Source organism: Lissotriton helveticus, chromosome 3_1, assembly GCF_964261635.1.
Source record: "Lissotriton helveticus chromosome 3_1, aLisHel1.1, whole genome shotgun sequence".
Taxonomy (NCBI): Eukaryota; Metazoa; Chordata; class Amphibia; order Caudata; family Salamandridae; genus Lissotriton; species Lissotriton helveticus.
Window position 1 is genome coordinate 1493901406 of NC_136061.1, and position 25869 is coordinate 1493927274.

General features: G+C 44.3%; 1 protein-coding gene and 1 pseudogene across 2 annotated transcripts in view; both read left to right on the top strand.

The window, feature by feature from the left end:
- The window catches only part of PKNOX2 (PBX/knotted 1 homeobox 2), a 3383295-nt gene that overhangs the window by 1922130 nt on the left and 1435296 nt on the right, over positions 1–25869 (top strand). The gene's annotated exons all lie outside the window — the stretch shown is intronic.
- Positions 5971–6397, top strand: LOC144824270 (large ribosomal subunit protein uL14 pseudogene; annotated as a pseudogene).

Below are 25869 nucleotides of genomic sequence, written 5' to 3' on the forward strand. Positions count from 1 at the left end.
GGAGGCCCCTGACCCAATAGTCTTTGGCGACCTCCTGCTGACGACCGCCCCAGATACCTTCAAATACTTGGGTATTCAAATTTATCGAACTCCCCAGGACCTGATAGATGGTAATCTACAGAAGACAGTACAGTCTCTCCGGATCCAGATCTCTTTCTGGACTTCCTTTCCATTGTCTGTGATTGGCAGGATAGCCATCTCCAAAATGGTAATACTCCCCCGCCTTTTATATTTCTTTGATAACATACCGGTTGTTATCCCGCCTGGCATTTTCAAGACGCTAGATTCCCTATTGTTAGACCTTATTTGGGGAAAGGGACGCAGGAGAGTGGGACTGGCAAAGTTGCAGCTTCGGCCTGCTGAGGGAGGACTGGGTACGCCAGACTTTAGGGCATACTGTATGGCCAGCCAATTACATTCATGAGATTGGGTACACTGATTGTCTCCTTGCTCAGAGCACACTCCATGCTTTACTTTTGCCGCAGGCTAAAATCCCGCCAACTGCTCCCCCCTTGCTTAAGACTGCGCTGGTGTACTGGAAGATGTCTCTTAACTATATGCGACAAACCCTCCCGTACTCTCCTAATATTCCCTTCCTTGGGATCTCTGGCGTACATGGCTTAATAACAAAGTGGACTGTGTCCTTTTGGGAGCAGGAGGAGGTATCCACTGTTGGAACGCTGTTTGTAGAAGGCACTCTGACGGACCATGACAATTTCACCCATGCACAGGGGGTCCTCTCGACACTGTTTCTCCTCTACGCCACCATTATCCACTACATCAAACATCATTGGTCCCCTGACGGGATAGAACACCAAAAAATGAGCTTGTATATGCTACATACCTGATGGGTGCTGGTCGACATCTTAGCCGATGGCTTTATACAGGGATCCGCGCTCACTCAGGGACGTTGCTAACTTCACTCCAGGCGAAATGGGAGGCGGGACTGGGGGGAGAACTCATGGACAGAGATTGAGCAACTATATTGGAATTCCCCAAGAAAGTCTCCTGGAATGCTAAATTTAAATATATATACAACACATGATCTTTCACAGGGCCTATCTGACCTCACACCGACTGAACTGTATTTATCCAGACGCCCAACTTTCCTGCCTTAGGTGTCAGGAGGAGGATGCTGACCTCCTTCACATGCTATGGTCTTGGCCACGCTTGCAAACTTATTGACAAACAATTGGTTACAGTGTCCGAGAGTTCACAGGCACTGCCGACTGGATGGCTGCGGATAGCTGACTACTAGGTCTGCATAAGCGCCCCAAGAAATTGAAAGTGCAATATAAATTTGCGGACCTGGCTGTGCTGTTGGCAAAACTGTTCATCACCATGAGGTGGAAATCTGCCCAACCCCCCCCCACAGCAGCGGTCTGGCAGGCGGAAATGATCAGGTGGGGCACTGCAGAAAGCGCTATCCTTAGACAGGAGGAGTATCGAGGCCACCGCAAAAATCCCATTTCTATGGATTGGGATCAAATGTTAGAGACACTTAAAGCCCTTGACTCACTCACTCCTCTCCCGGTGTCGCCAACTGTGACCATATCACCCTCAACCCCCCCCCCCCTTCCCCTATGGCTGACCCGCTTGGAACTGAGTAACACCCTGTTATAACTTATTGTTGATGCCCAGGGATGTATGTTATTGCCTATTCCACCTGCTGGAGTCTGATTCCCTTTTTTTTTCTTTTTTCTTTTTTTACAATTGAGACAGTGTATGCAACCTTTTTTCCTAAACCCTACTGTATTGTGTGGACCTCTGGACCAGGGAAGGGAGGGGGGACTTTTTGCTCTTTTTATTTTGTTTTTCTTTTTGTTAATGTTTTTTAAGATATGTGGTTCACTTAAAAAGGAAACCTGAGTTTCACTCATTGCTCTGATGGCTCTGTGCGCATAGTGCCAGATATACCTTTATCTACTGCTGCATTGAGATGTTGCTATGCTGTGTGCTAAATAATTTACTGAATATGTATATACATCTGCAAACTGAAACTTAATAAACAACTGTGTTAAAAACAAAATCTGAGCCTGGTGATCAGTGATGAGTGTGAAGTGTTTTCCATCTACAAATAAATGGAAGTTCTCACACGCCCACACGACGCCAGGCCTTCCTTTTCAGGCTGTGAGTAGGCTTTCTCCGTGTCGGTGAGGCTATGACTAGCGTATGCTACAATGTGGTATTGTTCTCCTTCGTCATCATACTGAGCTAGAATAACGCCAAGTCCGACTGGGCTAGCGTCTACTGTGATCTCTGTCTTTCTCCAAGGGTTGAAGTATGTTAGGTTGATGAGAGAACTCACAGCTGTTTTGATTTTATTGAAAGCGTTTTGCACTTTGCTGACCAGTGGAAGCTTTAGCCTTGTCTTGTGAGTTCTCGCAACGGATAGCTGATGGTCGCATAGTCTTTGATGTACCGGGTACAGTAGCTAGCCATGCCTAGGAAAGATCTAATGTCACTGACGTCTTGAGGTTGTGGCGTATCAGATAGCGCCAAGACTTTTTCAGGATCAGGTCTCATGCTGACTTTGGAGATCATGTGACCGTAGAATTATAGAGTTGACTTGTGGAACTCCCATTTATCTCGGTTAAGTGTGAGGTTGGCATTGAGAAGGGCATTACATACGCGATCAAGTGCTTTGTCATGATCGTTTCGGGTTTCACCGAACACTAGGATGTCATTGCTGAAATTAAATGAGTCCTGAATGTGCTATATTACGCGCCGTACTACCTCTTGAAAGATCTCTGCTGGGATTCCGAAATTGAGGTGCTTGTGTCTGAAAAATTCTGGTGTGTGGTGAACGTGGTGATGTATCTAGACTTCTCGTGAAGTTCGAGCTGGTGGTACCCCTTGTTGAGATCCAATTTTTAAGAAGACAGTTGCTCCATTGAGGCGAGTGATCATGTCGCTAATATGGGCCTGGATGCCGCTCCCACTCAATGGCTGTGTTCGAGGCTCGCATGTCCACACACAAGCGCACTTTATTTTCTTGTCCTCGTTTGGGCACGACTACTACCGGCGACACACACGGAGTAGGTCCTGTTGAGCTTTTTATGATGTCTGCCCTCAGCAGGTCTTGGAGCTCGTCATCCACTGCTTGTTGAAGGTGGAACAGTACTTTCCTATGGTGCTCGGCCACAGGTGCCACCTGTTTGTTAATGTGCAATCAGACTTTGTAATGAGCTAGTTTTCCTAGGCTGGATAATAGCTTTGGAAACTTGCTGATGATGTCAGGCGAATCGTCGACTTTGAATAGAATTTCTACTAGCTTCAGACGTTTGGCCATTGGGAGGCTGAGAAGGCAGTCCGCTGCTTCAGGGCCTTCTATCACATGGATTTACGCATGGACTGTCCTGTCTTTGTAGGTCAGTGACGTACGAAATTGTCCCAAACACAGCAGCGGTTCTTTGGACATCCACATGTAGACACGCTGTGTGGCTGGTTCTAACTTAGGCATCGGGTTCATCATTTTTTAACTCATTCGTGCATATGTAGTAGAGCGACTCTCCAGTGTCTAAGACGAACTTCGCGTTGTGATTTCCCAATTGAATTTGTAACCGTGGGTTTTTCTTTAGTCGGTCGGGGTCCGCTACCATGCATACGTACTCATCACTGTCTTGTGATGTCTTTATCTTGTAAACGAATATAGTAACTACAAATACCTTGTACATTGCACTTTATCAAACTACAGAACCTCGAGCAGGGAGTAAATCTAAGAATTTATCAAAAGCCTCTATAACTTGGACTACTCCAATTTTAAAAACGTAGACACCATGTATGTAATTTTTATAATGATGAAATTGTATTCTTGTTGTGTTTTTTTTCTTATCTCCCTTCTTATGTATCACAATGTATGCATTGTTTCCTTTTTTTCTATGTGCTTTTATGGCCTGTACAGTCAAAATAAAACTTTTCTGACTGACTGATATGGGAGTGAGGGCGGACGATTCTCTTGAAGTTGATCATCGAGATCGATATGAACCTTGTGACCGGGTGCTGGATCTCGTTGACTTCGTTGAGCGTTCTCTTCTCCCTTGCACTGCCCTCACGTGGCGGTGTAATCCTGTGCTTCTCTTGGTTGGCCCAGATTCCTTGAGATGGGTTTGACTCGCTGCTTCAGAGTGGTTATCTTCCCCCGCATCGATGGCACTGTTGTCTGATGGCTGGGCTGGGCAGGGGCCTATGTGGGGGTAGTCCTGGCCGCATCAATAGCATTGCAGCGGTTGTTTCCGATTGTTACTGCTCTTGTTTCTGCTGTGGGACGAATTTGTAAATGTGTCAGATTTCCGATGATCCAGTTGGCTTCTTGAATTCATTTGAGACTGTATTCGGAAGGCGTGTTCACGTTTCTCCGTCTTGCTAGCTTCCATCTTTTTAGCATGCTCTTCCGCTTGGTCATTTATTCGTGTGCTCCTCGATGTCGTAGAGCGAGTAGTGCTTGTTCAGCAAATGGCAGCGCAGTGATTCAGACTGGCACCATCAATGATTCTTAACCTCAGCGCATCTTTAGTGTTGAAATTGTCAAATTTACAGTAGCGGGCCACGCGCTTGAGGTGAGAGATGAAGTCACCCATGGATTCATCTCATTCTTGGGACGCGAGGTTGAAGGTGTAGCGTTCATAGTCCAGGTTTCGTTTGTGAAGAAACTTCCTGTTTAATACTTCTCTCACATCTGTGTATGACGCGGCATTAGCCGGTGGTAGTTCTGTAATGATTTGTCCGACATATTTGCCCACCAAATTTTGCAAAGTGATGAGTTGTTGGTCGGGATCGCTGACTTGGGAACCCTTCATATAGTCTTCAAAGTCTTCTATCTACCTTTGCCATTTTAGGACCCATGCTGTTTCCGGAGGTCAGCATCAGGGGTTCAGGCGGGCACTGGAAGGATACCCCCATCAGTATTGGTCCGGGTTGGGCAGTTCGTGCCGGGCCAGGTAGTGCATTTTGTGAGGAGTCAGGTTGTGTAGACATGATGAGGCACAGCTGACCTCAGTCTCCACTCCAGTAACTTGCAGCAGCGTCTGCAGGGGTTTCAAATTGTGTTTTTGGCAGGCACCGACAGGCTTTTCCTCTTTTGCCTGACTCTAAGATGACCGCCAGACTAGTGATCAGGCCCTCTGATATGGTGTGCCTGACTTCAAAATGGCCGCAGAGTGCGACCTCTGCACACCAGCCTCGATTATGAAACAAGTGAGGCTCACCCCAGCTCCAGCTCCAGCTCCAGAATGTCCTTCAAAGTTAAACTGCTGGCAGTCTCGCGCTCCGCTCCATCAATGGTGGAATACTTGATTTATAGCAGGTACTGCAGTGCGTTGTCGGCGTATGCTGAGTATGCAAATTAAAGGGTGGTGTCTCCGCATCCCACCCTCGTCTCTAGATTTCGAGTCCTTCATATTAAATAAGGCTCAGACACCAATACATCTTTATTCCTGACTTGCAGATCCCTATCTCCTGTTACGTTCCCTGCTCCTCCCCTTTCGGCCATGCCTGACCCTGACGTTACAGGCGAGTCAGGCACAGCGATGCTACAGTAAGGAGGAACAGGGCAGAGAAAAACAATACCATACTCAGTCCCCTCAGTGAGCTCCGCTGGGTCCAGTGTACCTACTTGGGGGTGAGGTAAAAGCAACAAATGTGGCCAAACCAGCAAATACCAGGAGCAATACTGCACATATGTGGTAAAAATAAGAAATAAAAATAATGATATTGAAAGCCCAGCCTTTCATACAGTAAAAAGCTATATGGAGAAATGGCCTAGCCAGATTCACTGCGTAAAGTCTGTTGTAGATAAAAAGAATAGTGGGTTGAACCCGAGGGGGATAGTAATGGAGGAAAGAAAAAAGGTAGTTTTTCTTCTGTTTTTTTTCGTTTGGAGAAGCCAGGTGACACCTGGGAGTGGTTGAAAGCACCTTAAAGTTGTTAGGACTGGGACAAGAAAAAAAATGGACTTTTTCACATTGCAATATGTCTAAGAGAGGACAAAGTGGTATGTTGGGTGTGAGATTTCACACTTCACTTGGGCTCCCTGTGGCTCAACTGTGCGGATAACACAGGCGCCAAGAACCTGCAAATCGTCTCTGTTCAAGGAATAAAATAAAAGGCCGCCTGAACAGACTGCCATCTGTGGGTGTTGATGGCATGGTGATTGCCTCAATGAATGAAGGAAAACCTGAACCCAGAAAAAGGTGCATCCATCGCATTGCAGTGGTGATGGTGAGTAACATAGGAGAAAGAAAAAGGCTCTGCAGTCACGGGCCATGTTACAAAAGAATGTGCAGGTCTCTGACTGATGATCACCTCCAACGCTGGCAACATTGAATCAAACGCTTCCCTCCTTGTTGTAAAAACAAAAATAATAAAATGTAGCTGCACCAAAATAAAGGGTGGGTGAGGTCATGTTACATTTCCCAGATTTATGAGGCTGTGGCTAATGTGCACATAGTTCATCACCAGGTAAAAGAGGTCACTCTTTGTGCAAAAATGTTCTTAACATCATGAGACTCCATTTGTGAGAGCAATGTGCACTGCTCACCTTGTGCCACCCTACGGAGTTGATGCACCTTGGTAGGGGTCAGGGGGATGGACTACCCCACAGAGTAGAAATGTTTTTTTTATCCGACCTGCAAACACCTTTATATTTTTTACAGTATGATAATGGGATTGTTGCGATATTTCTTGACTGATGAGTTTGTTTCTTTAACAAAGGCAAGTGATTTATTGTTTCGTTAATGAAGTTGGAACTTTTAAATAATACAATTAATACTCAGTTGATAATTCTCTATAGGAATACCTACATTCATTAGGGTTGCTGAAATTATGTCAGAGGTAGCCAAAAATATTATTTTTAATTTTTTTCTTTCATTGAAATTTTATTTGTACACAAATAGTCTGAGACGTCATTGCCCGATATCCTATCTGTACATATATTGGTCAGTTTGAACAGTCCACTTTTACTGTGTGGTTGCAATGACATTCAAAACGATTTATCAAAATGTGATAATAATGCACTACTGAGTTTCTAGACTTAGTAAATCAGAGGTATCACCAGCTCCAGCCGCAAAATGGGTACCAGTAGTCTCCAAAAGTGGATTAACACCCTACTCTTCATGGGAGTATTGAGATATGATCCTTTTAGTCACCTTCTCGTTCCTAAATATCACCTAAATTGGAGGGTAGGCCTTTCTTTGCAGATTTCAGAGCTACATTTTGTAGCCATTCACCACCAACTTTAGGAACCATAAGTCTTTCTTGGACTTTTAGAAAGAACTCAAAATCTGACACTTTACAGTATCTTATCTCACATGATCTACTAGATTTAAGCTTATAAAGTCTAGAAGCCCAATCCCATGGGTATTAGTTATGCTTTATAACTTACTAGCAGGCCGTCCCGACGTTGTCCGGGGCAGAAATAGAATGTGTGGCACATCACTTACAATCCACTCCCTATGACATACGTGATTTATAATGAAAGTGTGAGCAACTGTGCCTCTGAAAGCCTTTTCATTGTAGTCATTGGAAAAAAGTAAAATGTGAGGTTAGTGTGGTAAATGAAGTTCAGGAGTACAACTGTAGATTAAATAGATAATTTAATCTGAGCACAAACAGCAGTCTGCCAAACGCTTGCTGGCCAGGCACAAACTGACTCTGTAGGATTCCAAATGAGTCAGAGCCACCTAAGTTCTAGAATGGGGAATGGGGAAAGGAAGACAGGGACCATAGAGCTGGGGAAACAAGGAAACTGGTTACAACACATCTTCCCTCATTAATACAGAAAGAAAAGAAAAAATAAAGAACAGGTACAATTGAGAACAAGGCTATCAAATCAATCACAACAATAATCATTTAAGTACACAGGTGGTTTGCGAAACCTTGAGTGCCTGGAATTGCCAGGATTAACAACAGAATCAGTAACAGGAGGAATGGAGGTGGTGTTATCCAACTCACCACATTGCGAATCAGTAGCATCACCTCCACCAACGCAGTGGCTCTGGACAGGAGTGGGAGTAGGAACACCTGAATTATCAAAAGAAGAAAACATATAACCACTATTCCCCCCATTGAATACACTTTTTTTTAGAAGTACAGGATCACATTTACCAATTTTTTGTACAAGGCGACTCTCCTCAGGTTCCAACTCTCACCATTGGTTAAGGTAACATAATGAGGAAAAACATTTTTTACAGTGAAAGGGCCTCTAAATTTAGACAAACCTTTGGTTACTCTACCAGGCCTCACCTTCACCAAGTCGCCCTCTTGGATATTGGACATAATAGACTGAGTACCGGATAAACTCTCGTGAGGTACATCATCAGCGACAAGGTTTCTCATCCAGGAAGGGTTCAGCTTAGTGGTGGGAACCCTGCCCCGCATGATCTCAAACGGAGATTTGTTAAGTGAACCATGAGTGGAAGTGCGATGAGCATAAACCATTTCCTGTACCAAATCATTGACAGGAACACCTTGAGAGATGGCCATCTGAATGGTGCCTTTCACGAGTCTGTTCAAGCGCTCGCACAGTCCATTTTCCTGAGGGTTATAGAGGGAGGTTCTATGGTGTTTGATGCCAAAGCTATTCAAAAAACAACACATGGACTGCGAAACTAATTGCGTACCATTGTCAGTGACTACAACACTGGGAGAGCCTTCTTGCTGAAATAAAAACTTCAAATGTTTAATGGTTGTGTCAGTCGTGATGTCCTTTAAAAACTCAACTGAAAGCCATTTGCTAAACAGATCAACAGAGACTATAGCAAAACGCTGGGACAAAGGCAACTCCTCCAAGGGACCGATGAAATCAAAACACAAAGTGTGCCAAGGTAAATCTGGATGAATTATTGTCCCCATACTTGAACCAACAGCAACCTTCAGCCTCTTCTCACTCTCCCTGCAATATGTACATGCTTCAATCCACGAAGAAACCTGAGAGTCTAGACCAGGCCACCAAAAGTTGGCTTTTAATCTGTGTTGTGTTAACGTCTGTCCCAAATGGCCCTCATGCGCCATAGCAATTAACCTAGGTCTCAGGGTAGAGGGCGGGATAATTCTCTCACCGCGCATCAAGACATTATCCTTGAATAAGGAAAGTTCATCAATGACCTTTAAGTACGGCCTCACACTGACATTAACACAACTCTCCCGTCTGGAACCAGCTCTCAATAACACAACAACTTCTGCTAGGACAGTGTCCTTAGACATGGCATCAAACCACTCATCTTTTGAAAAGGACCCTTCTCCCAAAAGAAGAACATCATCAATCCAAGCAATGTTGTCATCACAACACTCTAGACAAAAATCTGATTTGTTCCCTTCCTGAGTGTCAACGGACAATCTGGACAGACAGTCTGCCTGAAAGTTCCTCCATCCCTGTAAATGTGATATGTCAAATTGATACTCCTGTAATTTCGCAGCTAATCTAGCCAGCCTAGGAGAACCACTAGTGGCACCACCTGGTGAAAAGATGCGGACAAGTGGTTTATGATCAGTCTTTAGAATAAATTTTGCACCCCACAGATAAGCACGGAAATAGTGAGTACCCCATGCTGCTGTCAATGCTTCTTTCTCGATGACCGAGTAATTTCTTTCAGAAGCTGACAAAGTACGTGAGGCAAAAGCAATGGGGCGATCACCCTCTTTGTGCTTCTGAAGGAGTACTGCACCAATGCCGGTGGCACTTGCATCAACTAACAGTGTTGAAGTTTTCTTGGTGTCGAAAGGTGCTAGAATGTTTGCATTACAGATATCATTTTTTTTGCTGACAAAACAATTCTCTTGCTCAACTCCCCAACTGAATTTACATCCTTTTTTCAATAACTCCCTCATGGGTATGGTCTTCTCTGAACATTTTTCAACAAAACGTGAATAGTACTCAATCAAACCCATGAAGGAGCGTAACTGGTCTTTGTCTGCAGGACTAGGGACCAACCGTATGGCCTCCAACAAATCTTTTTTTGGTTTGACACCCTCTGACAATATTTCGTGTCCCAAATAGTCTATATTTTGCACCAGAAAAGAGCATTTTCCTTTTCTCAAAGTGAGACCAGTGTCTCTAACTCTGTGTAAGACATCCCTGAGTACACGATTATGACACGCTATGGAGTTGCCAAACAGCAGAATGTCATCTTGAAAGAAGATAACATTGTGCAACCCCCTAAAGATCTCACTCACCATCCTCTGGAACACACTGGCTGCTGACACTAAACCGAAAGGGAGGCGGGTGAATTGGAAAATACCCTCCGTAGTTATAAAGGTAGTGAGTTCCTTGGATGACTCATGTAGTCTCACCTGGTGGTATGCACTCTTCAAGTCAAGTTTAGAAAAAAACTTAGCTCCTTGAAGAGTGGACACCATTTCACCTATATTGGGTAAAGGGAAAGTGTCAGCAACTACACAATTGTTTAGAGACCTGAGGTCCACACAGAACCTCAGTTTGCCATCCGATTTTTTACAAATCACAACAGGCGAAACCCAAGCCGAAGCCTCAACCGGCTCAATCACACCACTCTGCAGCATTTCATCGATAAGGGCTTTCACCTCATCCCTTATGGATAGAGGTACCCTCCTTAGTTTGTGTTGAACAGGAATACTGTTTTTCTTTAGTTTGATGAAATGAGAGTACCCTTTAAGTTCACCCAGTTCATCGTTGAAAACAACTTTAAACTCTTCAAGAATACTGTCAACGCTCTCATCCTCTATGACCATAATTTGGTTTTTTGCCCTGGGGTTAATGATGATATACAGGTCGTATTGGTGTACCCATCCCAAAATGGGCGGGCCATCCAGCGAAACATACACACGACCAAAAGTAGACCTCTTCTTGAACACAATGTCAGAGTCAAAGTATCCTATTATGTCAATCTTTCCTCCTTGGAAACCAGTAGGATTGATGTCACTTTGAGCAAGATCTTTGTTCTTCCAAATACCTAAGAATAAATCCTGAGGGATAATCGTGTAACGAGAACCAGTGTCTACCATCAAGTAAACCTGGTGTTTATCTATGAGGAAAAGAGCCTTGGGTCTGTTCTGACGCCTTTCTTCATTGACAGCAACATCATCATTGACTACCAGAAGTTTGTCCCTCTCACTTGCACCCTCATGTAGGTAGTCTTGCACAACAGCTACTCTTTGTTTTGTCTTGGCTCTGCACATTTTTGAGAAATGTCCCAAACGGCCACACTTGAGGCACTCTTTGTTCGCAGCAAAACAAAACCTTGCTTCAGAGGAGTGACTATAACTACCACACCTAGAACATTGCCTACTGTTGGAAACATCCTTTCTTTGGAAAAAGTTTGATTTGTTTTTAACAACGGCAATGGATTCTTCTTCACAATGGCCACACTCTGGACTGGAATTTTTGACAGAGACTTCAGAGACATCTTGCTGTGAAGAGCTATTTTTATGAGAGTCAATTACTCTAATACAATTCTCTGTCTCTTCTATGACTTTTGCCAACTCCATGGCTGTTTCCAGTGAGGGGTTCTTAGCAGCCCATAGCCTTTCTTTAATTTTCTTGTTGGTGCACTGGACCATTAGTTGGTCTCTTATGAGCTCATCGTTCATGGCTCCAAATTTACATTTGATAGATAGCTCCCTTAGACGTGCTACAAAATCATCTATAGATTCTGCCTCTTTTTGGTGTTGTGTATAAAATTTATAACGATACATCACCAGATTCTCTTCTTTAGAAAATCTTACCTCTAGCCTAGCAATGGCTTCTTTGTACTCATCGGGCATAGCCTGCCCATTCGCTTGCAGTGCTATTGGCAAGAATCGGAAAACTCTCTGACCTTCTTTGCCCAATGAGCTAAGCAGAATGGCTTTCTTCCGCTTTGCAGAAAATTCCTGCCCATCTAATGCTTCCAGGTAATTGTCAAATATTATGAAACAATCTTCCCACGGAATTTGTGGATTTCCAGCATCAGGTAGGAAAGGAGGTGGAAGAATAACATTTATAGGAGTATTCATTTGTTGGGCCATAATGAACACACAAAACCCAAATTGCGAGAGAAAATTGATGTATGACTCCGCACAAAAATCTCCTTGTAAAAGATTCTGAAGACTGGCTTTACTTCGACACAAATTTGATTAATATTTCACTTTGACATACTTTCTCAGCTTCTTGTGAAATCAGAGTCTCAGGACTTCATTTTGTTTCTGAACAGTATGAATATATAAAACGAAGCTTTGGGGAAAATACAGTAGTTAGAATAAAATATGCCTGACCTTAATCCAAGTATAGGTTGAAAAACGAGACTTGGAGCTCAGCGCGAAGAGATGCTGTGAGGCAAAGCGCTGATACACCCCTCTCCACTCGCATTGACGAAAACAAAAATGGGCTCGCATGAAAGAGAGGCTTGAATTCGGATGAAAGCGAGGCTTGGGGCTCAGCGCGAACAGTCACTGTGACGCGCAGCCCTTTCTTCTCGCGTGTGACGTGCAGACCTTTCTCCTATCGCGCTGGAAGACAGAGGTGAAAGACGCGCGAGAAAGAATGATGCAGGCGTAGGGAGAGTGCGGGCCTCGTTTCAAACGATGAATTCTACTCACAGTTCGTTGGTCCTTCGGTGAAAGGCAGGTAAATTCCCCAGATTTGAAGAAAGTAGATTTCTTCTCCTTCTTGGACTTCTGATATTAACTGCACTTAGTGGGTTGCTAAGCGATGGCTGCTGCTGTTTGTCAATTTTTCCCAAAACGGCAAAAACGTCTTGTTGTCTTCAAAGAATTCAGCTTACTCTCATTTTATTTCCTGGCCAGCACACGCCTACACCAGCGTCGCCAAAATGTGGTAAATGAAGTTCAGGAGTACAACTGTAGATTAAATAGATAATTTAATCTGAGCACAAACAGCAGTCTGCCAAACGCTTGCTGGCCAGGCACAAACTGACTCTGTAGGATTCCAAATGAGTCAGAGCCACCTAAATTCTAGAATGGGGAATGGGGAAAGGAAGACAGGGACCATAGAGCTGGGGAAACAAGGGAACTGGTTACAACAGTTAGCAGCATTAGGTAAGTATCACAAAATGTAAGATTATTTCGGAGCGTTATTTATCATTGAGCTTACTCGTCGTTATGTACCTGTTTATTGAAGTTGGTGCTTGAGCCCCTGCCTGAGCACCGGAGCAGTATGCAAAGCTTTGTGATCCCCACTGTTAGGCTGAGTGGCTTGAGCCCCCACGTGAGCACCGTAGCAATGCCGCGTCCCGTGAAGCCTTGCCCATTGGTGTTTGGCCACGCCCCTCTGACAACGTCCAGGAGGCGTGCCCCGTGAATGCGTCGCCCATTCAGGTTTTGCCACGCACCTCTGACAACGGCCAGGCCCACAACGGAGTAATGTGAAGGTTTTTGTTTTCAATGCCGTTTTCGCTTTTACCAGTAATGACAGGGAATGGCGCGCCCCGCACCCCGTGAATGCCGCGCCTATTAGTGTTTGCTGTTTGTCCATGCCCCTCTCACAATGCCCATGCCCACAAGGGAGTCCTGTGAAGGTTTGCTTGCCGCGCCCCATGGCCGACAGCACAACGCCCACGCCCCCAAGGGACTACTTTACCCCTAAGGTTCTTTTACCTTTGTAATGTATATGGTGGCCACTTGTATAGCCTATGTCCATCTGCTGCAACTGTCCTTTCCAATGCTGTATTGGGTGTTGTGATTGGTGATGTGGTTCCTGAGATTACCCGCCTCAAAGGTTTGGGCTCTCTCTTTATTATATTAGTATAGATATATATATATTGATACCCCTCGGTTCCTTTTCGCCAGAATTTGCAGCGCTCTCTCGCCGGTTTCTAAATCCCCCGGCAGAACCACGCCGCATTTAAATCCACAACCAATTCCCCCAGCTGGGAGAAAAACGGGACGAACTCGCGTTTGTCTTCACTTATGTGCTTTTTTATTTAATCCTCACAGCATGGAGTTTCTCAAGCAGGCAGGCCCAAATCTACGCGTTTCAGGATAGCATATCCCTTGTTAAATTTGGCTCCAGGCTCTCAGTCTCAATATAGTGAGTCACATTATTACATCATTTCCTGTTTGATGTTATTTTGGCCCTCGGCCTTCTGGATGATGTAGTTTTTTGCAATGTTTTTTATACATTTTTTTATCCGTCTGCATAGCCTATGTCCTTCTGCTGCAACTGTCCTTTCCAACGCTGTATTGGGTGTTGTGATTGGTGCTGTGGTTACTGAGATTACCCGCCTAAAAGGTTTGGGCTCTCTCTTTATAATATTAGTATGGATTGTTACATTATATTTACATATATTATATCACACATCTTAATAGAACAACTGGGTTCACACACCAAAGCTGGATAGATGACCAGTGTCCTGATTTAATGTATGTCAGAACCATACCATGTAAATGCTGATAATACAAGGTGGGTGTCTACCACATAGGGTACATACTTCCTATTCTTGATTTTGGAGGCAAAAATGGGAAATTAAATACAGAATGTGTGTTTACTGTATCAAGTTTGTCATGGGGAAGCTGTAGGGATGCAGTGTTTACTGCAAAACCCAGATTTTCCATCATAGCATCAATTCCCAAATATCAGAATTTTCCTCCAAACTTAAAACTGGTGCCTAAATCAGCAAGGAATTTCAATTTATGGGCTTAAGATCTCATCATGTTAACTGAGGCATCCTGCTGGCTTTAACTATTGCTGAATTACCTTTTATGTTAAAGGGACTTTGTATGCCATTTAAAGAACATATTATGTTTATGGATCTAGTCTCAAATAGACTACACAAATGTTACAATCCTCTGTAAAACGCTCTGCTGCTCCACGGTGCTAGGTTCATCATATCATAAGTAACTAAAAAAAAAAAGTATGTTTTCTGTGTGTTTTTGCTGCTCCTTTCAACTTCTGACCAGACAGACTAGCTCAGTGGGTTAAGGGCCAAGTCATCAGCTCCAGAAATATATTTAATGAAAGTCACATTTGAAAGATGTCTGCCATCTTAAGCTTTTTATACATAGAAGGTTGGTACTTTGAATAATGAAGAGCTGGGTAATACATGGCTATTTGTAGTAGTTTGGAATTTTGCCTCTCTTACTAGATATGTAGAAGTTTCTTCCCAAAATAAGGCTACGACATGTCTTTGCAGATTTGTTAAATACTGGCATTAAAAATGTCACTGGTCTTCATTTGCCCTTCTTCTTCTACTCTCCATCCTGTTTGATGATGGCCACAGGTTTGGCACTGGAGAACATAGCATTGAAACAGATTGAGAACTAAGGGAAGCAAGATCGTTGCATACTTTAAAGAAGAGAGCGAAGCACTGTGGAGTCTAAAAAATAATCAATAATTAACAAATAATGCCTGCTGACAAAGCGTGAGCGTTAATTATTTAAGACATCAACACATAAGACGAGGAGATCACGCAACAGGTATCTAATACCAAATATTATACTCTCCCTTAATGGATCTACAAAAAAAAATCAGGACTCTGACAGACGGGCAGGATATCATTAGGAAAGAAGAGTATGGTTATCTCAAAATACTTGTCTATATTGGTTACACTAAAATGCACAAACATCAATGAATCCACTATATATCTGATTATTTTCAATATAACCCTCTTATTTTTCATGTTTTAATATCACATTTAATTTTTTAATATTACATCTCTTTTTATACATGCACTCCAAAAAATGTTTCTATAGAGTAAAAGAAGAAGCATTCAACTCCTATCCGATTTTTAGTTACATCCCAAGTATCATGTGCTCTCTAGCATACCCATCATTTGTGGGTACGAGAACTGGTAGTGGTTCCTTTTGCCGGCAGCCATCTTGGACGATCGGCGTCCTAGTCTTTCACAGACAGGAGGACGCCAACGTTTTCCCGGCAGCTCTTCCAGGATTTACAGTGCTCAGTGTCAATCCGTCAGCAACTTTGGAGCTGCAGGTGGTCCCTATGCAATCCAGCAAGGGAGTAGCATTGGAATAGTGAGTACGGCATAGCCGCTTTTCAATAACAGACTTGCCTCTCACAAGCAGTCTCTACAATAATATGCCTATGATGATCCTTTGCTTCTTATCTCGCATTCTCCACAGAGTGTGACTAAAGTCATCTCGTCCCCCCGTTTTGGACTCATGATGTCAGATTTAGGAATTCTACATGTATATGTCTACTTTTAATTTACTTTTTATGTTTATGTTCTGCACTGACAGTCCTTTGTCTTCTATATATATATATATATATATATATATATATATGTGTATATATATATGTGTATATATATATGTGTATATATATATGTGTATATATATATATATATATATATATATATATATATATATATATATATATATATATATATATATATATATACATATGTGTGTGTGTGCCTAATTGTGTTGAGTTTTTTGGTAGCTCTAGAAGTGTTCACACTTATCAACAATGAAAAACATATCATGAGGTTCACAAACGTGATGTTCTCCGATGATCGCAATATACAAATATAATATGTGTAACATGGCCAAGAACCATCCTTGGGATATCCGGCTCTTCCTCCAGCACCCGGCCCACGCCCGGGGAAAAGGCTAATCTGGACGATCTACTCCGGCTGTCCCTGTCATCCAACTATCACGAAGTTTGGACCCTCTTAATTTCGGGCCCGAGGAGCAGAGACCTGTGTATCTCTTCTGTGCTCTACAGGTCCCTCTACTGACCTCTCCACCACTTCGCTTGATCATCTTCCATTGCTCCTTGAAGGGAGCATAGCTCTCCAGAAGACTGAAGTTTGTATACATTTCTCCAAATTAGTTCCTTTGAAACTGGCATTTGTGTCGATTCTCTAGGCGCTCATAACCTCCTGCTCATCAAAACTCTTGCGCTCTGAAGAAGGCGTGACCCACCTCTGGGTCGTTCACCGAAATGTCAGTCGGCGCGGCTGTCCACTGATCTACATGTCTCCACCTTATATTGCCTAACTTATGTTCATCTCTGAGGCGTATATGTAGCTTCAAAAGTATCATTTAACAACTTGGCACTGGATATACATGCTTAAAATTGGTTCTTTACGGGAAGGGCTAACAATTATAAAGCATGTCTGAAGTAATTGTTTGTTTTGTTGCGTCGGGGCACCTTTCACACATATAATTATTTATCTTTGTGCTGTGGTTTTTATTGTAGTATTTATTAAATGTCCAAATGCAACTTTGATATAAACACAAAAATTCTTAATAAAATTATAACATATGCCATATGATCATGGTTTCACTCCACTAACTGTCTAGTGTTTAATTGTCTCCCCCGTTGCCCACTCTCTCTTTTGCCCCCAGGGGATGGGATTTTGTAGTTCCCTTGTGCTTTATCCTTGACTTATTGCGCATTTATAAAATACTTCAGGCAGTGGGATTTTGTTCTTGATTGAGATTTATGGCCAGGAACCATGGCAGACTAACTTTCACTTTCGTATATCCTTACAGATCTTCTAGATATAACATCAAATCTGTGCTCTATGTATAAATTATTATTTTATTTACTATTCCAGTATACTGTTGCTTTTCAACTAGAGTGCTCAAAGGGGTGGACTCAGGGAGTAGTGATCCTGGGTCCTGATAAATAGCCTTGGGGTAGGGCTTGAAACATATAGCCCTCTTAAACTCAGGAACATAATTCCATTAGATTCCACTATTTTCCTCATTTTTTAACTGTACATGCTGGAGGCACTATGTTTCCTAATAGACAGATATTTTTAATCTTCCACAACTCCCCCTCTTCAATTTTCTTTACATTCTCTTCATCTATTAGAAACAACAACAAAAGTGCTCCCACTTAACTCGTGGATTGCAGCACGCCCCGTTCCACAGTGGAATGGGAATATCCCAATGATGAAGCATACCACCAAGGGAAAACCCTGATGGGTGAGGGTTATCTAAAGAAAACATTTTGTTTTCAGAACCTGGAGTGGAACGAAAGTCCAAAAGTGACAGATGGCCTCTATTTGTTTACGGTTCAAAAGAGCAGGGGCAGCGCCCGATAGTGGGGGCCTTCAAAAAACAGGGGCAATCATGGAAAAGTTGACATGGCCATAGAGAAGTCCATGTGAACAAGTGGCGAGGGAGGGGTAATGTGTTACAATGATAAGGGCGTGGGGAAGGAGAGGAAGGCATGATTTGTAGAAGGGTCCTGAGGGATTGGGTAGAAGAGATCCGGCTGAGGAGTACGAGCTTGTATATTCAGGAGCGAGACAGGAGAGGAAGGAACATACACCAGACCTCTTGTGATGAACATAACTGTGCAGTACACCACACATAAACATGGCAGTATGCACAGATATCATGGGCACACAATTACAAGTGAAGATCACAGCAAACACGTAAACTTCTAATGTTATACTACGTGGACTAGGGGACATTGCAACATGCCAGTAGGTAAGGGCAGTCAAACATGCACAGCAGCTCCGCGGCAGTGAACTCGATGGATGACATACTCACAATGCACCAAAAGTCATGCTCTGTACATGAAGAATGTCCACAATATGGAAAGGTGGCATTTCAGATGCCTGTTATGTCTGCATTGACTGTATGTCTTTCATGGTAGGTGCTGCCATGTGACTGCCGTGCCTAGTATCAATGGCAGCCCACTTCGCATCATTAAAATGGGGAGTTCACTTATGACCTTGTAGGATATGATTCATTCGAAGACGGCATTACTGCTTTCACTGGTGTTATGCTCTTGCATGATCCAGCAGGGCAGAATGTGGTCTGTCGTGTTTATCACTGTAGGACAGGTGCTGTTCTGCTGCCGACAAGCCTACCACAGCTGAGCGCCATATTAGCCCTATGCTGAACTGCGGCTGACCGTCCAGCAGTGGTTCATGGTAATTCCCTCCAGGGGCGGCTTTGGACGCGGTCTGCTTCACACTCTTGACCGTGAAGAGTCTAATTAGGCCCTCGGCAGCCACTTACTCCAAAGACCCATACCTCCTTTGTCTGGCATCATTTTTATGGGGAATGATGTTAGTAGTGCAATAGAGACCAGAATTTACTGGCACTGGAGCCACTAATGTCAACAGTTGAATTAATCTGAAACGTGAAAAGAAAAACAGTGGAGTGGAGGCTTAGACAGGAAACTTATGGTGTAGGCTGGGAATATCGAATTCTGTAGATCAATGCATTTTTGGTAAGCATTTCCACATGTTTAAATAGTGCAGTGAAGTGATTCGGCTGTGAATATGTTTGAGAAGCTATGACTGTTGCAGCTTCTGAAGGGATACTTTTGGAATTCATGGGTAATTCCAAAAGATATAAATTTGCTCCAAATTTTTGTTTAAATCGATGGAAGTAAACCTGCTTTATTAGCCTTTTTTCTGAATTTGGCATTCATTACTTAAAAAGGAACCTCGATTGTCGACGAGTCTCCTAATTATTGTGATAGTCTCGTTCAGGTATTTGCACCCAATCAGGTGCGCGCATCTGTAGGCACAGCGCTGAAGTCAACTGTATGCACTGGTCGAAGTGGGTGGAATCGGCAGGGCATGGAGTACCTCTACTTCTTTAATTTCATACAGTCCGTTCCCCTACTTTCTTATTTTAAACATGCCTCCCAGACGGCAGAAATCACCAAGGCTGATAGTTGAGGCTCAGCTTTTCGGGACAGTCGGAACGGGCAGAGAAGGAAAAGGACTCTGCCTTTTCCTTTGTGCCGTGAGAAGACAGGACAGTTTCCAGTTCTTCTGGCGGTGGCTGCTGACACCCCCTCCTCTCTTTGTTCCCCCTCTTCCCTCTCTTTTTGTCTCGTTCCTCCTCGCTTAGTGAAAACCAAGACATCAAGAAACAGGTATTAACTTCTCTTTCCTCCTTTCATTTATTTGCTCCCCTGTGAAATGGATCCAAAAAAGAAAAACACTTTTGCTGGAAACATCGTCTTTTTCTGACATGTTTCTATTTTTAAGTGCAGCCTCGGGTGGAGAGAAAAAAAACATTAGAAATATGAAAAACAACTAACTAAAGCAAGACAGAGTGGTTGCAAGGTGGCCAGATTAATGTTTTCACACCTAAGCACATTAGCCCCACTTTACAGAGTTTGCCAGTGAAGCACAACTTTTGTTTTCTCGTCTCAATTTGAACACATTTTTTTTTCAGAGTTTTATATAGCGCAGACTTGACCCGAATCGGGTATCAGAGTGCTTTACATAGCACCAATTGCATTACATGAGGTCACATTAATTTTTTTGTTAGGCACGGGGGGATCAGGGGCCCGATGTAGGTAAGTTCATTTTTCCGGTTCTTAAATACCGATTCATACTGAATCGGTATTTATGAATTGGAAAACGGAATGTAGCTTAAAAAATCGGTAAAAAATACCGAATCGGTAGCAATCGGAATCCACACTCGGTAAATACCGATTCGGTAATCTCCGAATCGGTAATATCCGAATCGGTATCACGCGAATCGGTATCACCCATTCAACCCTATGGGCCTCCAGGCCCATAGGAATGAATGGGAGATACCGAATCGGATATTACCGATTCGGAGATTACCGAATTGGTATTTACCGAATCGGTAAAATCCGATCTTGAAAATTCAAATAGAAGACATGTGAGCCAGTTAACCAATCAGGGACACCCACCACACCCCACAACAAAGCAACTGAGAAATCAACCAATCAGATGCAAGTACCACACCCCAGTACCTGGAGGTGGCCACACCCATGCAGGTGCAGAGCTACAGAACTGTTTGGAGAGCTGGAGGGGAGACAGAAGAGCAGGCTGCACTGAGCCCAGCAGAGCATCACCATGAAGGCCAGAAGGATGGAGGTGATAGAAAAAGGAAGCTAAAAATTCAGCACAACTGAGCTCCAGGTGCTGGTGGAGGAGGTAGTGCAGCATTACAGCCAGCTTTTTGGGAGACAGTCCCTGCAAGTAGCAGAATCTGTCAAAAGAAACACCTGGCTGGCGATCCAGAGCAAAGTAAATGCCCTAGGGGTCACACATCGGGAAACTGAAGATATCAAAAAAAGGTGGTAGGATCTGAGGATCACCACCAAAAAGAAGATTGCAACCCAGAGGAAAGAATCCTCAGCCACAGGTGGAGGGAAGGGCCATGCACCAAGCCTCACTGAACTGGAGCAGCTGGTGGAATCCACCATGGAGCCGGAATGCATACACGGGATTGGGGATGCTAACAGCTCAGCCAGAGCTGCAAGAAAAAAAGGTAAGATGCATGGACATGAATCCCCACCCATTCCCTGGCCCCTTCCCCAATGTGGGTGACTGAATCACAATCCAGAACACATGTCAGTACTCACCAGCAATGCATCATGGTAGTCGTAGTCATAGGAACATACATCAAAGCAGCCAACACAGAATTCAGCATGCCATGCCACACTCCCCATACACAAGCAGTTGAGGCTTAGGAAATTGTGTTATAGGAATGTGTTTAATGAAGACACACAGGTGATCATAGTCCATGTCTGCCCACAGGAGAGTCATCGCGCAGTGCAGCGCAGGGAGGGGAGGCGAGTGCACGAGCAACGGCTGCGAGGGAGAAGCCTTCAGACACATCAGGACCCAGCACTGTCCCTGAGGACACTTCTACAGCGCAGGCACCCACAGCATTGGAGGAAGACACCACAGCACAGCCACTGTCACCCCTGCTGTTTGTGACACAGACTCCGGAAGCACCTGCAGTTGCCACAACACCAACCTCAGGGTCCTCTGTGCATGTGAGGCCAAGGAGGCAGGATGTTCCACCACTCAGGATCCTAGAAAGCTCTGATGGAAGAAGAGGTGGAGGTTCACACACCTAGCACTCCACCACTGGCTGGCAACGCAGGGCAAAAGGGGTCATCAGGATCTGTGCGTGCAAGTGTCCGTGTTCGTAGGGCACGTGAGCGAGACGAGAGGCAGGATATGCAAGGAGTCTTTGCTGGTTTGGAAACCACTATGGTGAAGATCCAGCGCATGCAGGCCAAAGGGATCATGGCAGTGCACAGACAGGTGCGCATCCTGAACAGCAGGATGTCAAACATTGATCGGGGGATATGCTCCATGGCCCTAGGAATGGAGTCCATGGCAAAAGGAATGGAGTCCATGGCAGAGGGGGTGAGGGAAATGGGTGTGCGCATGAGTTCCCTCTGTGACATGCTGGAGAGTGACCAGACAGAAAGGCGCAGGAATAGGCACATACTTAAGCAGCAGAATAAGGCCATCAACCGGCTGGCAACTGCAACCACCCTGCTATGCCGCCGGTCAGTGAACATGCAGACTGACATTGTGCACTGCTGCAGTGACTTGTCCAGGGGGATGGGGAGAGTGACCTCTGCTATGGAGGTAATGCTGACACAGCAGACAGCCACTGCTGGTAACACGTGTGTCGGGGACACAGAGGAGTCCACAAGCAGGAGTGGATCCAGCACGCCTGTACAGGATGTTCGTCGGAGCAGGAGGCTCCATGCAGAACACCCTAGCACCACTGCGCAAGTTGACCCCCTGCCCCGTAGCTCCCACACCATACTGCGTAAGCGCAGGCATTAACAAATAATCCTGAACACAGGACAGGTCACAGTGATGTGAACTTTGGCCACCCAGTGTGAAATGCGGATGTTGTTTGATTCATGTGGTCTGGTATATGTGAAGTGCAGTAGTGCATATTAAACTGAGTGCTTCAGGAACTAAACATGCCTGTGTCTCCTCACTCTATTAGAAATATCTGGTTGTGATTTCTACGCGTCTCAGTCTGCCATCTGTTGCTGGCGCTGCTCCTGCTGCATTGTGATCGGCTTGTTCTGTCCCATCATCTATGTCCTCATGATATGTGATTTCTACCTCTGTGCCCTCCTTGGTGGCAAGATTGTGAAGCATGGCGCAGGTCGCAATAATTTTGCAACAGATCATTGGCGTGTACTGCTGTGCACCTCCACTCTTATGGAGGCAGCAAAATCTGCTTTTAAGCAGTCCAAAAGTGCATTCCACCACGCAACGTGTTGTTCTGTGTGCCACGTTGTAACGCCTTTCACTCCTGGTGGATGGATTCAGGTAGGGGGTGAGGACAAATGAACGCAGGGCATATGCACTGTCACCTGGGTGGAAAAAGAAATAATGATTAGTCACATACTCATGATTGATCCTTCTGCATTGACTATCAGGGTGTCTCACAGTTATTTACCTAGCAGGTATCCATCCCCAAAATCACCAGCAACAAGGCGTCTGTATATCCCACTATTCTGGAAGATGTAGGAGTCGTGGGTACTCCCTGGAAATTTGGCAACAATGTTGGTAATGATGTTGGCAGCGTTGCAGATCACCTGCACATTGAATGAATGCGTAGACTTCCGATTTCTATAAATGTGTTCTGTTGCTGCAGGTGGGCATTGTGGGATGTGTGTGCCATCGATACAGCCTATGATGTGCGGGAAGTGTGCAAGTTGGTAGAAATTGGTTTTGGTCTTTGCTAGTTCAGCAGGTGTGTCAGGGAACTCAATGTAGTGTCCCATCCTCTGCATCATGGCGTCAAGGAATTTCCTGAAGAAACGTGACAGGCAGCTCTGGGACACCCCACCTGCCACAGCAATCACATTCTGGTAGCTCCCAGAAGCAAGAAGGTGTAGGCAGCGCAGCACCTGCACATGGGGTGGGATGGTGTGTGCTCTTGGGGTTGGGTGTTCCAGATATGGGTGGAGGTCCCTGATCAATTCCAGGATGGTTCTGGGGTGCAGCCTGTACCTTTGCAGGCTCTCTGGTTCAGTCAGTTGGAAAAGGGTGATCCTCTGCCTATACACCTGCTCCTTCCTTAGCGAGACCCTCTCTCCTGCTGCCTGTATCCGTAGCCGCCTTGTCATTATGTAGAAAGCCGCCATTGTGGTTGCACTGTTGCATTTTGGGGCCTTCTTTTATATCCTGCACCTGGTTTCCACCTGCTTTCATTCCGTGGTAAATACCGACTCTTAAATACCGATTTTCATGGTATTCGGTATTTTTGGGGTTTCCTACATCTCGATATGCCATTTTTACCATTTCTTATTTACCGATTCGCTAAATAAGAATTCGGTATATTCCGATTTGGAAAATACCCATTTCTTATTTACCGACTCGGTAAATAAGAATTCGGTATATTCCGATTCGTGAAATACCGAATCGGTATTTTACCGACTGGTTTTTACCGATTCGGACACTTTTTTTCCACATACATCTCGAAACTCTTATTCCAGTCGGTAAGGGCCGAACTTACCAAATTTTGGCCGTTACCGACCGGTATTTGGCTACCTACATCGGGCCCTAAGTGATTTGGCCACAATCACAGGATTTTCAGCATCATTGCAGAGACTCAAACCCAGTTCCCCAGATGCAAGGTCAGCTGCCATAGCCGTTAGGCCAACTCCATTGCTTTCCCTGGGTGAGACTGTGCCCTATTCCTGGAGGTACTGAAATACCTGCTTCATGGGTGAATTGGAAAACAAAATGTGTACAGTGACTGTGTGTTCACAAATGTGGTCTTTTTAAACCATACTGCTTATGTTTTGTAAGGATATAAGCAATGGGCATTGTAGTCATGGACCTGAACTTTTCAGGCAAAACCACTTATTAATTTCTGAATAATGAGTGTAAAAAGAAAAAGGTAATCATGTCGTTCCTGCTTACTTTTCACATGCTTTACTTAATCTTGCATTCCCTATGAGCGTTTGCTTTTCCTAGGATGTTGTTAATTTTTTTTAGGCAGCATATTGCTTTTGCTAATTTTGTAATTTGAATTGAGTCACATCTAGGTGTTTATAGCGGGTCAGCACAGTGCACGTTTGTCTCGGCGGGGCAGTATAGTGTTCAGTGGGGGAGAGGGTGTGGCACTATGATCAGAGCTGCTGAATTTGGAACTGGGGAACTAGGTTAAGCCTTCATGACAAGTCCGCCAGACCACTCCCCCTGAGGTAGCACATTTCCATGCTAGACCTTAGAAGGCCTGCAAGATCTTAAAAGCCCTGGTGTTTTAGGACCAGCAGGTGGACCCTAGCAGTGGAAAGTGTGGGTTAACCTCGAAAGCCTGTCCGCCACAATTAATTCTGAAGTTCACCTCCAGTCTTGCAGGCAGGCCTATGAAGCAGCACACCATAGAGTGACAGTGACTCTTGTCACTGAGGTCACAGGACCCTTGAGCAGGGTGGCTCTAGGGCAGTGCGACCGCACCAGGCGCTGACCATCCGCGGTCCGTGCAGGTAACAGCAGTGGGGCAGAGGGGCCGGGTAAGGGGGGATTTTGAGGGACGATAGCGAGGGAAAATTAAATAAATAATTAATTTTCCTTCGGCATCGTCCCTCAAAATCCTCACTTACCCGGACTCACCGCTGCTACCTGCACGGACCGCGGCTGGCGCTGACTTCAGATGGAGGCGTCGTGTTTGCAAGTATAGTATGGTTTTAAAAGCACTTGCTGCCTCCTTCCTGGCCTCTAACAATTTTTGGCAACAATAAAAATGTCATGATAACTCCAGTGATTAATGTTCTTAGTAGAGACAAATGGTGTTTTGTCTAGTGGACGTTTTGACTCATGGAAAGGAAGTGCAGAGGGTTAATTTGCTTGCTGCTAAGAACATGTACCATGCAGACTACAATTTACACATAATGAAAATAGGTCAGTGGGCTACTGCTTTTGTCAGAGAGATCCTTTTGTTACTTTCAGTTCATAAATTAAAATGCTAACATAGAACAGTGAGCTATTAACTGCGATGTAAGAGCTGCATGCAAACTGCAAGGTATAAATTAGAGCGTTATTGGTTTTTTCCACAGTCTAATGTTGCAAAAAAGGGTTCATTTTGGTAGAAATCAATTCTGATTAATAAAGAGAACCCCCAACCATGGTATTACATTTTAAATTCTGAGTTTGTGTTTCTCCATACCAATCACTATTAAACTATGCTGCCTACTAGTATGGT